The 15,588-nt window shown below is 36.5% G+C and overlaps 1 long non-coding RNA gene and 2 other non-coding genes across 3 annotated transcripts; 1 reads left to right on the plus strand and 2 right to left on the minus strand.

Annotated features, from left to right (window-relative positions):
* Window positions 1–1,980: 1,980 nt before the first annotated feature.
* Window positions 1,981–3,751, plus strand: LOC141652188 (uncharacterized). The gene is made up of 3 exons (XR_012547016.1): window positions 1,981–2,166; window positions 2,266–2,333; window positions 3,683–3,751. It is a non-coding gene; the product is annotated as an uncharacterized LOC141652188 (long non-coding RNA).
* Window positions 3,752–7,232: 3,481 nt separating this feature from the next.
* LOC141653989 (U2 spliceosomal RNA) lies at window positions 7,233–7,420 on the minus strand. Its single transcript, XR_012547574.1, has one exon. It is a non-coding gene; the product is annotated as a U2 spliceosomal RNA (small nuclear RNA).
* A 1,296-nt stretch (window positions 7,421–8,716) lies between these two features.
* On the minus strand, window positions 8,717–8,835 carry LOC141654140 (U5 spliceosomal RNA). Its single transcript, XR_012547707.1, has one exon. It is a non-coding gene; the product is annotated as a U5 spliceosomal RNA (small nuclear RNA).
* Window positions 8,836–15,588: the final 6,753 nt, after the last annotated feature.

Consider the following 15,588-nt stretch of genomic DNA (forward strand, 5'->3'; position numbering starts at 1 on the left):
TTTGAGAAACCCATAGTTGACACTAGTTGGATACGAATATATCTTTGTTGGAAGCCTTGACCTTAGGCTTGTGAAAGTTGTTTCTGGATGTTTGAGGATTTGGAGCGATGAAATCACACTTATAGTGGAGTACCTTGTTTCAGGGAATAGATTAGGATGAGGTAACATAAGCGATTGAGGAAAACCTTGGGAGTGATGTGGTTATGAGTTTTGTTGTTAGGAAGTTTTCGGAACCGTTTTGAGTGATGTTGTTGTTTGAGATAAGAGTGTCTGGCGTTTCTTTGTTGTTTAATTTTCCATTTCTCCTCGTTCATAAGCGTTACCGTTCATACCTCATTTCCTTGCTTCATCTTGCTCCTCCTTTAAATTTGACACTCGTATCTTGTGAAACTATATCTTTGACATCCTTGTAATTTTGACTTCAATTTTTACCCTATGAAAGTCATTATAGCTCTCTTGTGGCTTAAGTTTGAGCTCTCTTAACATACTTTGTTTTTATGCTATCTAAGTTACTTTCCTTTTTGTACAATTTCTAAATATTTCAAGCTACCATTTTTGGTTCGTTGCTAAAATTTTATGTTACTATTACAAAATTTTCCCTACTTGTAAAGATTTGGAAAAATGAAAATTCGATTTAATTCTCTAATTGCTCTTTGAGTATAGACTTCTTTATCATAGTTTTGAGTTGCTAAACCTGAGATTTTTGTAAATTTTATCCAATTTCTATTCACTTTGATCTAATTATGATGCTTTTGTCAAAGTTTAATTTTACACTTTCAGGGATTTGACCCCCAATTGGGTTTAAAAGTGAAACCTTTATTTCTATTTTGGCTTTTTGCAAAAGAAAATTTGGGTAAATTACCTTTTCTTTTGATTTTAACGTTGATCGGATGTTAGAACTCGTTATTAGAAACGTTTAATAACTTGTTCTACTCTTGTCGACGAGTGATTTTCGGTTTTAAATTTGTCTTTGACTTGGAAAGTTAGCGCTCTTGTGTGCACGACAAGGGCAATTTCGTTCCATGAATGAGACTTATACATTTGAAAACTTTTCATTAATGTTTTGAAAGTATTTTGATTTTCGATTTATACAAATGATTTGCCTTTGACCTTATCTTGGATTTGGAATGTGATGTTCTTGAATGCGCAACGAGAACACTTCCGTTCCTACGATGAGAATCGGTTACGTTGGAAAATTTTATTTGAAACTTTTGAAAGAATTTTGATTCTTACGATAAGTGACCTTTTAAATGTTTTGTTCGATTCCAATTTCAGTTTTATTTTTATAACCTTTCATTTATACTTTCAAGTTTCGAGGACGAAACTTTTTAAAAGATGGGGTGATTGTAACACCCCGTATTTTATTAAGACGGATAAAATTCTTTTAATTGCTATTTTGAATTTAATTACATCATTTAACGATTTATATATATATGCTTAGCTAATTAATTAATTTTATCATAATTCGATACGTTAATTTTAATAATCATTAATAAGTTTATTTAAAGTTAGTTCGAGTTTATTGAAATTAGTTCGAGTTTATTTATTTAATAATCTCCGTTTCTTTACGAGTCCTTGTGAAAGTTGTTTTAAGTGAACCCGAGATGGATTTTGGGAACAAAACCGTCCAATTAGCTATTTTGAGCTTATTTCACTAAATTAGCAATTTTTATTAATATCCGTTAGTTTTGTAAAAATCGCTAATAATTCCGATTCAAGCTGATATTGTATTATTTACGTTAACTAGCTGAGTTTATTTTATTTTCACTCATTAAATTTATTTATTATTGATTCCGTTTTATTACTGAAACTTTTACTTAAATCGGTTAAATTTAACTCGAAACGGTTTTAATAACGATCGAAATTTCTTAACGATGAAGAAACGTACGTATAATTAGTAGCTAGCAAGCTAGCTGGTGTTTCATTATTATTATTATTATTACATTATTATTGTTGTGGTTGATCATGCGTGACACCCCACACCTCCCTCCTCTTTTCCTTTCTTTTTCGTTCTATCAGCAAACAACAGACAACAACAACATTGAAACAACAGCTCCTCCGTACGCCATTTCCCATCGTTCAAACCCCAGATCCCGCCTCCATTCTCAACCAAATTCCGTAATTTTTGTACCATTCTCTTCCCCTTTCCTTCCTCCTCCTTTTAAGGTAAGAAAGTCTCCTTTTTGTAGTGGTTTCGTCTTTCGCCGTCTTATAAAAGTGTCGTCTTTTAGCTTCTTTATTCCGTTTTCTTGCCCTTTTATGAAGGATTCGAAGACCCGGGGTGAGGCTCGTGCCTTGTGGACCATTTATTCGAAGAATAAGGAGCGTTTAAGGTAACGGTGATAGGTTACTCGAATTATTTATAATACTAGCTATTATATTTCCTATTGTTAAGTTAATTAATTGTGAGATGGGGTAATAAAATTGTATAATTGAGATGGAAGGTTGTTAAACATGATTTGCTTAAGATTGTGCAATTAGTATTAAAAGAGATGCATGGAATATAGAGTAAAGTTAGTTATGAGGATGCTGATCGAAATGCTAAACAAGTATTGATTAATTAGTAAAGAGGAGATTTTGGTGACGTGGTGTCTTAGAGCTGGGAGTGACTTATTAACGAGTACGTATATGGTATGTTAGTACTGAGTTTGGAGATTATCAATTGGCTCTCAACTTTATGTTGTTGGTTTATAAAGAAAGTGGTGGTCGTGACTTATGGCCCTTGGATGCAGGTTTGAGACGGTTTTATACAAGTTTTATTTATCCATTTTGAGAAAAGTTGGTACCTTTGGATTCATGGTGAAGTGGGTGATTATGTTGGGTAATTTAATTGGGTGAATACTATCATTTTAATGCTTAAAATTTCGTCTTAAGACGGTCACAAATGAGCTTCTTTAATAGTGAAAATGGGTTTTGTCGAAAGCGAGTTTTAGCGGAATTTGTTTTTGACGGGTTTCTTTATGTTAAATTGAACCAACTTTCTTGCTATTGTCTCAAGTACATGTACATATTTGGATTGGGTCTTTTGTACGGGTGAAATTAGTCTTGGTTTGGCCTAGGAAACCGTCCTAAGACTATTTGGACAAAGAGGGATTGGCTGCATCTTTTTGTTGCTTTGTACTATGTTCGGTGACAATTGTGGTCGTTCGTGCGGGATCGTGGCCAGGCCTTGTAGGCCGCGGCTGAGCCATGTCGAGGGTACAACCAGGCCGTGGCTGGGCAGGTGCCGGCCATGGCTAGGCCGTAGTCTTGGTTAGATTAATTTTGACCATGAAATACGTGTATTCGACCTTAATTCATTTAACTTCCGTCACTTACTTTTGCATCCTAAATTGTTTTCCTACCGCCCATTTATATTTATATTTCTCACATGATTATATGTTTGAATTTTACATAAGTATCAAGTTGGGCTTAATGTGATTTAATTGTTGGACTCCTTATAGATTGCTTATTGGACTCATAAATGAGTCACTTGAGCTTTGTCACATTTTATTCCGTAATTTCATATAACGTAAATTATTCATCGTCACTCATAATATTTTATTTAACCGGCATGTTAAATTATATAATGGAATATTTATTATTATAAGACAAGTTTGAGTTATTCGAGTTATTTAAATCCCGTCTCATATTTTATATAACGATAATTCGTTAATATCGTCCTTTCACATAATTATTTTAGGTGACTCATATGTGGTTGAAGATGAAGAGTAATTTTGGGTTTTAGAAGCTTTCTCAAGTTATTACTTGTCTCTTTGCTAGCGTAAGGTAACTATTCCGAGTTACTCGAATTAATTAATGTCACATTAGTAGTAAAAATTATGTTAATGGTAAAAATTAAGTTTATATTAGTAGTTGCACATGTTAGGATAGATTATAAAATAAAATTGTAATGAATAGGCTCAAAATAAATTTTATAGTGCTAATTGTAATCTTTTGTTGATTGTCAAAATCGAGCCTTAGTCCCTTTTGATTCGATGTCGATCAATTGAGTGATTGGTCACCGCAATTTAACCCGCACTGTCATCGCGGTGGGGTTGCGGGTAAAAATTGATTGGATGAAATTTTATATGAATTGGATAATCGGCCTTTTTCTTGTTTTAGGCCATTTATCAAGTTTTAGTCACATGTATAGTTGGTTGAATTTAATAGTTTCTTATATTTTAAAAACGGCCCTAGATTCCCTGAAGCCTTTAATATTGTTGGATTGTTCTATTTGAATAGACATTTATATAGCCTTTCACATGATAGAATGTTAGCATTTATGTTGGTAAGTTGGACTCTTTGCTCTTATGGTTAAGTGGGTGTCTTACTTGTCTTGTGTGGTGTGGGCTAAAGTATTCAAGCTGGGACTAGCTGGGACTAGGTCCTAGGTGAGTGTTTCGGCCTTCATCATAGATAGGTCTTTATAGTCTCTGACGAGTATATGTTCACTGCTTAATAGCCTTTGTGTTCCTGACTAGTGGATTTATATCCAAGTTGGGGCATGACCTCGTTACTTATTTTGTTAGTAAGTGGTCAGCTTAAGTACTAGCCAACCCTTTGGTGGACTCCTTAGGGTACTCACTTTGTTTTAGAAAAATTGTGGGTCTTGGGTGCGGTGGTGTGTATCCGCATGTCTAGGTCTGCGCAGATTTTAGGCTAGGGTTGTGTTGTGTCTTGGCCATGTTTTATTAATATTAACCGCTGAGCCAAGATACCGGTTCGATTACCTTCCCTACCTCGTGGTATAGACTCGAGTTACAGAGTGACTATTGACGGTGCTAAGAACTTATGCCTGTCTTTGATATATTGCCCTTTCTTGTTTGATGATTCTATGAATCATAGAAGGTGAGATGCAAGCCGGCTATGGTTGATAGAGTTTGGATTCCTGAATGTTATGTGATTCACATGATAGTGTAGTATGAGTCGGTCTAGTATTCGCATGCTAGGACTATGTGTTGATGTATTTTTGTTCACATGATAAGCACGATTGTCTAGCATCTATATGCTAAGGCTATGTGTGATTCGTATTCATATTCTTATGTTTACATGTTATATTAATTATGACATTTCGTGGCTGGGAGAACTTGGAGTTACTCCCCACTGACTGTGGCTTTCGTATTTGTATAAAGTGCGAATGACAGGTAGGTGATGCATATATGGGGTACATGGACGAGCTAGGGAGCAAAGTAACCTTGGGACCTAGACTGGTTTTATTTCATTGTGACCCTTAAACCCTTTTTATGTCACATACATTTTAGGGACATATGTCTCCCTCTTTACATTTGGTTGTATAATTTGCTATTCGCGACTTTAGCAATGGTTAGGTTATGAAACTTCTAGTTAGACCTTGTATGTTTGACACCTTCCAATTTGGATATCTTTATAACAGGTTCAGGTTTTAAAAATTACAGGTTTTTACCCAAATGAACCTATTACAAACATATCCTGTCAGTTTTTCTGTAGAATTACGTGTTTACTTTTCCGCAATAAATGAGGGTGTCACATTTATATTCAAAATATTTAAAACATACTTCGTGTTAATACTCTTTTTAACTTAATAAGTGTAACATTTTACTTATCTTAGGTTAAATAGAATTCTAGAAGTTCCTTAATTTCATTTGATCACCGATCATAGCTGTTCTGAATGGCCCTAATTTCGCCACAAGTACATACTAATATTTGCAATATTCTTTAACTATACTCATCACTGTACTAACTCCGATCCCCATAGGCTGAACCCCACAATCCAAAACATGCTTGGAAATTCACGTTTACTCCTTGAAGACAATTTGTGTAATTTATGCTCGTGAAATTTTACTTGAAAACATCCGGAATTAAAAAAGTGGTGGTTCATTGGAGAGAGCCCATTGCGTGTTTGATGGGTCCGGGTGGCACCAACCTGTTATCCTTCCACTGACAGGTAGGGGTGGCATAATCCGGTCCGGACCGGAAAAATGTACCGGTCCGGACCGGAATCTAGTGGACCGGAACCGGAATTAAAAATTCCGGTCCGGTCTCCGGTCCACCATTTTCCAAGATTCCGGTTTCCGGTCCGGGACCGGTATTTTCCGGTCCGGACCGGAATGCCCGAAATTATTGTTATTTGCATTTTTTTCTTAATTGTATTTTTATTCCGGTCCAACCGGTCCAATGGACCGGAATTTGAAAAAGTGGGTAATTCCGGTCCAACCGGTCCGGTCCGGTGCCCACCCCTACTGACAGGAGAGGAAGGTTTGCGTTGCTCTGTGAAACCAGCCTCACGAGTTCCCCTCCACTTTAGGATCCATGATCTCCAAGCCTTCGCTCAAAGCCCATGGATCAACTCCCAACTTAGATAGGGCAAGCCAGCAAATAGCCAGCCCAAGACGCGACCCAACGAGCTAACTCCATGTTCCATCACATTGATACCCCCACTTGGGTCACAAGCTCACGTTACTAAGCTCAGCAATGGAAGTTGTTATAGTGAAGTTTATAAACATTTGATATTAATTTCATTATATTGGCGTGGGTGGAATAATACATACCTCATCCAGATTAGCTCTCTGTGCTTGCATTTAAGCAATTAATAATGTTATTAGCAATGTTGTATGTGAGAACCTATATTCTGTACTGCAAACTTGTAATCCACCCCTGAAAATTATTTACGAACTTAAATTACTTACTCGACGACAAGAGTTGAATGTGGGGTGTGTATTGTATACAACGATTTTATTTAGCATTAGTACTATGCTCTGAAACGGTTGTAGTATCATGATGTACGAAAATCATGTCTAACCGCCACACAATCAATGAAAAACGTTGAAGGGACATGTAAAGACAAAAACAAATAATCAATGATTTCGTTTCGTTCCAACTTTTTGTATGTGCTTCCACTTTGTCTCTACATGATCTACGAATTAATGTAGACATCAAATATTAAGTTTTAAACTAGATATAAAAACTGAGGTACTACACTGCTATGCTGATTGGAACGAATGTAACTACACCAATCACGTTTTAGTGGCAAGCCAAATCACTTAGTATTAAAATCGACTTTCTCAATTCTTTTTTCAATATAATTAAGGAAATTTTGTAAAACGTCTACAATGAACTAAGGAGTATCGTCATATGACGACTAGAGCATATTATCGAGCGACGAGTTACTCACCGACTGCATATTGTTGCTTAGAATTTTAGGCTTCCCAGCTAAAAGACCAAGATGATTAAAAGGAACTAGGCAGCAAATAATAAATGATTAAACTGAATTGGAGAGGTGCGCCTGGCCCAAGCAATAGTGCAACGCATGGGCGACGCGTGAAGGCCCAGCAAAGCTACCTTGATGGGCCTCCCTCTTAAAAAATAAATTTAATATCGTGTGAATGGCCCACATATCAGATATTAAACTGATAAGAACAGATACTACACTTGATCTTAGCCAAAAGGCCGAGAAAGGTATGAGTATTCTAAACAACCGTTGCGGTTTATATATTCTGAGGAGTCCTCTCCTTTGAACTATCTGCTTGATGTGGGACGGAAATAGTTCACTTGTAACTGGTCTTTTTTCATTCTATTCTATTCTATCTCTCTAATGCAAATTGCAATTATCCTGCATGAATCTCAATCATCTAAGTTATAGCATGGCTCAAATTTATTTCCCTTTTCATACGGATTTGATGTACACACAACCCCTCTTTATTGCCTGGCAATTTTAGTGATTTGCAGAGATATAAAGGTTTGAACTTCCTTTCTAACCTCCATAACTAATGGTCACTGATTGCATACCCGCAAACTTAGATCCTATATTTAAGAACCGACAACTTCTAAAATAACCACGTTCTGTATTTTCAAATGGTTCACGAGTGGTCAACATGCCAAAAGCAACGTTGGAAGCGAAAACAAAAATACACTAAAGTACCTCCACAAGTCCTTACTGAAAACTAAAGTTGATACAAGGAAAAATGAATGCTGCATATATACGAAAACATAATCAATCTAAACAACCAAATAGTCATTTATCTAACCCAAGTCATTAGACATATAAAAACCACCCTGCTGTGAAAAAATGCCCAAGTTTGTACTTTAGGAATAACCAACTCATATAATTAGAAGACTTGTAATATTATGATTTATTATACTCCCTAATGAGATAGAATATCCGATATCGTATGGATGTCTACGTTATCGTATGGATCTCAACATTTCTTGCCAACCGACAGCCGTTCTTGTTGTTCTTTGTACTGTTGAACAGTGGTGCATCTTACCCTTCCCCTCGACGAAGTTTATTAATTATATATTTCTTCTTTCAAATACGTGAATTGAACATATTAATTTTATATTTCTTCTTTCAAATTTTCATCTATTGTTCAAATAATTGATAAGTGAGTTTTAATGAAAATGAATCATGGGAGAGAGCTAATCACACAAGATTAAGTTTATTAAGCTCCATCTTTCAATAATTAAAGGAACTTCTCTTTATTGCTGCCAAACAAAAATAGGTTTAATTAAAGGCGAAGTAAAAAAAGGTGGTGGTTCATTGGAGAGAAGCCCATCGACTCAGTGCATGTTCGATGGATCCTCGCTATTGAAAATCAAGAATGTAAAGCAAGTGTCAACCTCTCACGACATTGTCATACTCAAAACTAATCATCCACCAAATTTGGAATTACTATAATGGAGTCATTTATTCACCCAAATAATGGTCAGGAGATCTCAAACTAAATAATGGTCAGAAAATCTCAAACTTGAATTGATGGAAGCTTCACATGAAAGCTTTCCTCCAAAAACTTACTTATGCCACTAAAATGCAGTGAGCACACGGTATTCTTTAGTAAAAGGCGAAAGAATAGTTTGCTTTGTGCTCACTACATGGCTGCATGAGTAACTTTGGAAACAATAAGTTGTTATACTGACATTTGGAGCTAAAAATAGTATCCTCGGTAATGTGGGATATTTGTTTCGTCGTTTTTCCATCTAGTGAAATAATAGAGGCGTAGAGGAGTAATCTTACTCGGTATTCTGTACTTGTAATATACCCCCTCCAATTCGTTATAATGTTCCCCTTTGTTTTTTGCACGATACTTGAGAAATACTATTAAAAATGAATAAAGGACATTGGTGGGGTTGGTGTTAGGAGAGAGAGATAAATTATTAGGGGTTAAATAAGGAGTTGTGGGGTCAAAACATTAAGAAAAGTAATAAAATAGGAGTCAAAGAGTTGTGTGGGGTTTGGTGATAGGAGAGATGGATGAATAAAATAAAAGTAAAAGTTACCAAAAAAAGAAAGGGGAACATTACTTGAATAATCCGTTTCGGGAAAGAGAGAACATTATAGCGAATAAGAGGGAGTATATGATATGTAGTATGGAGTAATAGCAGAAGCAACTTCAACTATTCGTAGTTCAATTTAAAAAAGCTAACAAAATTCATTTTAGCAATTTTCCTTGTAGTGTACTAATCTTATCTTATCTTATCTTATATATATATATATATATATATATATATATATATATATATATATATATATAGATTTAGGATCCGGTGAGAACGATCACTCGGTGCAAACGGTGAGAACGACCTACATCAATAGGATTTTATAATGATTTTATACGGTCTGCCCGCCTACTTTTTCTAATTTTCGCGGTTCATATATATTTGTGATATTTTTTCATTTTCTTCTCTCTCCTTTCATTTTTTTAATTTCGTTCTTCTCTCTACCTTTTTCCCCCAAATCACCATAAACCCTAATTTCTTCCCCAAATCATTTCATCGTCAATTTCCGGTGAATTAATTGTTGATAACGATGAACGATTATCATTCGTCTGCCGTTTACTCGTTCTAATTTCCTTAATCGCTCTATTTCTATGAATTTCGCAAGTAATTTGGTATGATTTGATCTTCAACTTTTAGTTGTTAATGTCTATTTCTTCGATTTTTTGTTTTATTAAGCTGGGTTATCCTTTAATAAGCTGAATCTAACTTCGTCGTTGTCTTTCGAAATCATTAATGCAGGTTTACCCTAATTTCTTCCCCAAATCAGTTGTTCGTCAATTTGCGGTGAATTAATTGTTGATAACGATGATCGATTATCATTCGTCTGCCGTTTACTCGTTCTACTTTCCTTAATCGCTCTATTTCTATGAACTTCGCAAGTATTTTGGTATGATTTGATCTTCAACTTTTAGTTGTTAATGCCTATTTCTTCGATTTTTTATTTTATTAAGCTGAATTATCCTTTAATAAGTTGAATCTAACTTCGTCGTTGTCTTTCGAAATCATTAATGCAGGTTTATCTGCGTTATAGTTGAGTTTCTGTTAATTAGGTATTTGTTTCACTGTCGTGATTAATTTTAGGTTTATTTTTGTTTATGTTCGGCTTATTCATTGATTTTATTTGATATTTACTTCCGTTCGGTTGCATGCAGGTTGTTGTTCTGTTTCAATTTAAGAGCATCGTCGTCTTGGTGTATTCTCAACTAGGTATTATATTTTCCCTACTTTTTTTGTTCGATTTTACATTTTTTTTCCTCCTTTTTGCTGTGTTATCATTCTAAGTTTAACATGATTGTAGTTTTGAAGTTTTTCTTCCTGAAATTTGTGTTGTTTACAACCCTTTTTTTTTTGTTTTTTCTTGTTGAGCTAATTTTATGTGTATTTTCCACGTTATGACCTTGTGTTTGCTTTCAGAATTAAGTTTGTGTGTGCTTTATCTGCCTTTTTGATACGTTTAAATGGTTCCGTATCAGCTAGGTACGTCACAACGGTTATCAGTCACACTAAGTCAGTTGCTAGGTACATTCATGTGGTTTGTTTGACTTAATGATATGTCCTACGTATTTGTGGCATTTTTGTATGCTTGGCATAAGGTGCTTGATATATGCTTTTTTTGACTTTTTGTATTATTTTATTTATTTGTTTTTGTTTTGTTGTGTGTTTCAGTTGGAGTTTTACACTTAATGAGTATTTTAGGGTGTAGGTGCACTTTAATACGCGTTAATCACGTCATTTAGTCCATACGTACGTTATTTTGAGTTTAATAACAATGACTGCATTAGTGCCCTTTCAAGAGGGTGACCATATCTGCATTTGGTCTGCAATTTATTTTTTTTCCGCTGTAACGTATCTGTGATGCCCTTGGTATGTAGGGAGAGTATTTTTTTCATGGATTGTTTGTGTGTTGATGTGAGTTTTGTTCATTTATGGGGTTATGTGCCAGTCAGGTACGTCAATACGGGTTATATGTACGTTGAATGAGTTGCTGGATACGTTTTTTAGTTTATGTTGTGTGTATCAATGTACCTATGCATATTGTTTCTGGAAACGTTTTTCATGGCTTGTTTTTGTTTAGCTTGGTCATTTTCAATGAGGCTACTATGTGTTTTGCACCGTGAGATATAGGTTCAGTTTATCACATATGTCCGTACGCATTTGTTGTTTGTTAGGTACATTGATTACATTGACATCTACATTGTTTTATGATTACAGGTGTCATTATGAAGAGAACACGTTCAGAAACGTCGGCACTAGACGGAGCAGGGACAAGCAGACATCAAGAAGTCCCTGTCACAAGTATGCAACAAGCTGGATGTGATCCTTCTGAAGATTTTCCGGTATTGAAAACAAGGATGAGTCCTAGCGGTCTTCTACAGTTCATCAATAGTGGCCTCTCCGACAATCAAATCTCAGACATTCAAGAGATGGGCTTTGGCGGTATCCTGTGCCTTAAAACGGATATCCTTCCCGGGCAGTTAGCACACTGGCTTGTCTCAAGATTTGATCCATTCACGTCTTCCCTCTTAAACAACCAGCTGCCTATTCGCGATGAAGATGTTCATCTTGCCATGGGGTTACCTATGGGTGAGGTAGAAATAGTGCAAGCGACTCGTTTTGATCAGACCGAGGTGTTTGTAGAGATGGTTAATGCATGGAAGTCTCAGTTTGAGGGTGTTGACAAAGTTATCAACACCCACATATTGCATAAGATGGCTGAACAGAGACAAGGTGGGGACGATTTCAAGAGAAATTTTATCGTATATGTTGTGTCTGCGTTTCTTATGGGAATTAAGGGAAGTGTTCCAAGTGTGCGAATACTCAAGTGTTTGAGCGATGTCTCCTTGATTCCAAAACTGAGATGGTGCGATTTTACCCGAAGAAACTTAAATGCAAGTGTCGAACAGTGGAGAGATGAGAAGGAGAAGGAGGCCAATGGGAGCTGCAAGAAGATCTATAAAGGTCCTATAATGGTTTTAATTTTCATTTACCTCGATAGGATGGTTTTTAAGGCTAGATCAGTTAAGCGGGTGTTCCCAACATTATGTACATGGACGAAGGAAGCGATATCTTTGCGAATATCTAAAGAAAAAAGGGAAGCTCATCGGTTTGGTTCGGGTTTCATTGATACGCAGTTGGTAAAGCACCCAGATTGCTTTGGTCCTGAGTATGTGGAGAGTCGTGGCAGAACAGCACCTGATGTTGTGTCTGAGGATGATGATATTGTTGGCAATGATGAGGATGATGCGGCTGACAACAATGGACGTGATGGGCACGATGCCAACAGATCACATGTCAGTTCTTGCATTGAAACGCTGGCAAGCACAGCGAAAGCCCTTGCTACTGCATTTCAGAATTTTGCAGATTCTATTAATACTGCCAAGCGTATAATGCCGAATTCTGCAGTTGTTTGTCAGCTGTCCGCCATGGCAGACTCTCTACTAGGGGGTTTCCAGTTAACACCACCTATTGTACTTGAAGATGAGGTTGGGACAAAAGTGGATCGCGGACGGGGTGACCCAGTTGTTGGTGGCAATGACATGCGCACTGATGAATCTGCTGCTGCCCCGGGTTCAGGTGCAGATTCACGCACTGTTAAGGAGACGCCTGCTATAGGGGGTCTCCGAGGTTCATGGCGGTCATGTTCCATCTACACCAGAAGGCAGTAATGACGACCCTTGTTGGAACGATCCTACCTTTGTGGCAGCGGCCATCGCGTTGGGTAACGCGTTCAACAAGGATCCAGTGGATGTACCTGTACCAAAGAAAAGACGAGTTGCTCCTGAGTTCCCGACCTTCAACCTATTTCAATCTCAAGATAAATCGCAGCCAGCTGGTTCTCCGGACTGTCCTAATGCACCTGTTGTCCCCCCCCCCCCCCCCTCCGTCTGCTGCTCCTAATGCACCTGTTGTTTCTCCGGACTGTCCTAATGCACCTGTTGAATCAGTTCACGTAGTCCACCATGCTGCCAACATAGAGAACAAGAGAGACGTAGTTGTTCCAAATGTATACAAGTCACCCTTTATTCAAAGGAATATATCTATGTTTTCTGAATTGAGCCAACCGGAGAAAGATGTTTCTGACTTGGTTTTTGAGGAGGGATATGATGATAGGTATTTATAATCTTTTTTTTTTACAACCTATTTCAATTTCAAGTTAAATGTTTAATCGTGATCAGTTTGTGGGGTAATTCGTTAATATATCAGAACGTATCTATATTTTTTGTTTAATGTTTCTGACTGTCTTGTTATTTTCAAGCGAGGTATTGTTCAGAATCGTTTGTTCAGCTAAGAAGATACGATTTAATGTCCTTTATCTCAGACACAAAGATTTCTACAAATATGATAAATGCATGGGCTAATATATTGAACAAGCGAGAGGAGTTAAAAGCTGCCTCATCCCCTTTGCGTTTATATACTTTTGTTACTCATAATGTAAGTTATCCTATGATTGATCTATGTTTGTTTTAACCTTTAGTTTTAATCAATGATGTGTTTTCCTATATAGATATTCTTGCATTAATATGCTATTGTCCTACCTGACTTTATTATTTTTGTTAAATATGTTTAACTTCACGGAATTAAATGTGAAAATATAACCGAATACGATAAAGTCAAACTGGTGAGCTTCAACTATGTCTTTTTTATTTTTAGTAACATTCGTCAGTTTTGTCCATTTTATGTTTCCACTAAGGCTGATATATGTGTTTCAAAACCAGGTGTTGTTCCCATTTACACTCCGTGAGCCGCATCTGATTTGTGTCAACATGTTGTCCCGAAAGATTGAAGTCATTCATCCTATGCGTCCTAATTCAGTAGACTTCTCTGATTCTGTCCGCATGGTGGTGATAATATGATTTTGCGCATACCAGTTCACTTTGTCAAACGTTGGATTTAGTTTTCTTCACTCCGTTAATGTTTCTGATGGTAATCTGACTTTTTCAGAGGGATTTTGTTCGATGTGACATGACCCCTAAATCATCCAGATTTAAGGCAGTCCCGTTTTACTCATGTGAAGAATTCGTCCCCAAAACGCATGTGATTGACGTCGTGGACGATGGCATTTATCTGATGTGTTACATGGAGATATATACGGGGTGCCGCCAAATGCTCAAAACTCAGATCATAAATGTAAGATACGTCCTTTTTTTGTCTATGTACGTTTAGTAAATAATTAATCACAAATTTCTCATTAACAAGTTTTACACATATTGAATCATCCAGTCTAGATCAGGGGCTGCAATTGGCAAGATCCTTCTTAAACAGAAGATGAAGTACTGTTTTGCTGTTTTTTCGTGCCCTCAGAACGAATTATCAAAACAAGTGTTGATGGCTGCGAAGCGTCTCAACGTCAAATCCGGGCAAGCACCCATATTTTTATTTTTCTTCTTTTTTTTGGTTTTCTTTTTTGTTTGCAAGTGATCGTTAATCTTACTAATTATATTTTCCTTCTTCGTTTTTTTAAAGGAAACAAGCGGCTGTACAGGAAGTGGAATATACTGATATGCACCTGTTAGACTACGTGTTCCTTCTACGTGCGGGAGAATCAGCTAAAGAGTAATGTTTCATCCTTTTTAGCATGTTTACCTTGTCAACCTTATATGCGTTGTTAGAAATAGCACATACTGAGCTTTTTCGTTGGTGTATACGTTATTTTTGTAGTGACGTAGTCGTCGAGTCAAGCTTTGGGCAAGTAACAAAAGAGGGCATGTGCTCTCCGAGACCTCGGAAATGGGTTGTGGATATGGTATGGTCACTTCTTAATTTTCATACGTGTTTCTTTCTATTTTATGTAGTATACAACAACACTCGTTTTTTCAATTTAGGTGATCGATATGTTCGGGATCTATTCAACTATGCTCAAGCCAGATTTGTTGTATATCCCATCTACCGCACGTGTGAGTGTTACCCTTTTCATCCGTGATTCAATTAATATTATCAGTTTGTATGTTTGACTTACTAATCGATATGTTTGTCTATTCTAGCATCTCAATCCTCAACGAGATAAAAATCTTGGTCGCAATTACATCAAAACATCATATATGCCTAAAGATGGGATGTGTGTGAAAGCTGTAAGTATATTGTTGTGTCTTTTTTAAATGTGGGTATGTAACACTCTGTATTTTTCGTTTATGAAGACCAAACTCATTTCATTCATACCATACGTCTTGTAATTTTGTCAACAGATTTTTATACCCATCATTGATAACGAACACTGGTTTCTTATCGTGTGTGATACGGAGATGAAGACGAACTATATTCGAACTCACTACGTCCTAAGGATATCCAGGGATGACATGAACTTGCTGCGGAAGTGGTATATTTTTTTAAATATTATAAATGTTTTCGTTCAGATAA

The sequence above is a fragment of the Silene latifolia genome, chromosome 4 (assembly GCF_048544455.1).
Source record: "Silene latifolia isolate original U9 population chromosome 4, ASM4854445v1, whole genome shotgun sequence".
In the NCBI taxonomy this organism is placed as follows: domain Eukaryota; kingdom Viridiplantae; phylum Streptophyta; class Magnoliopsida; order Caryophyllales; family Caryophyllaceae; genus Silene; species Silene latifolia.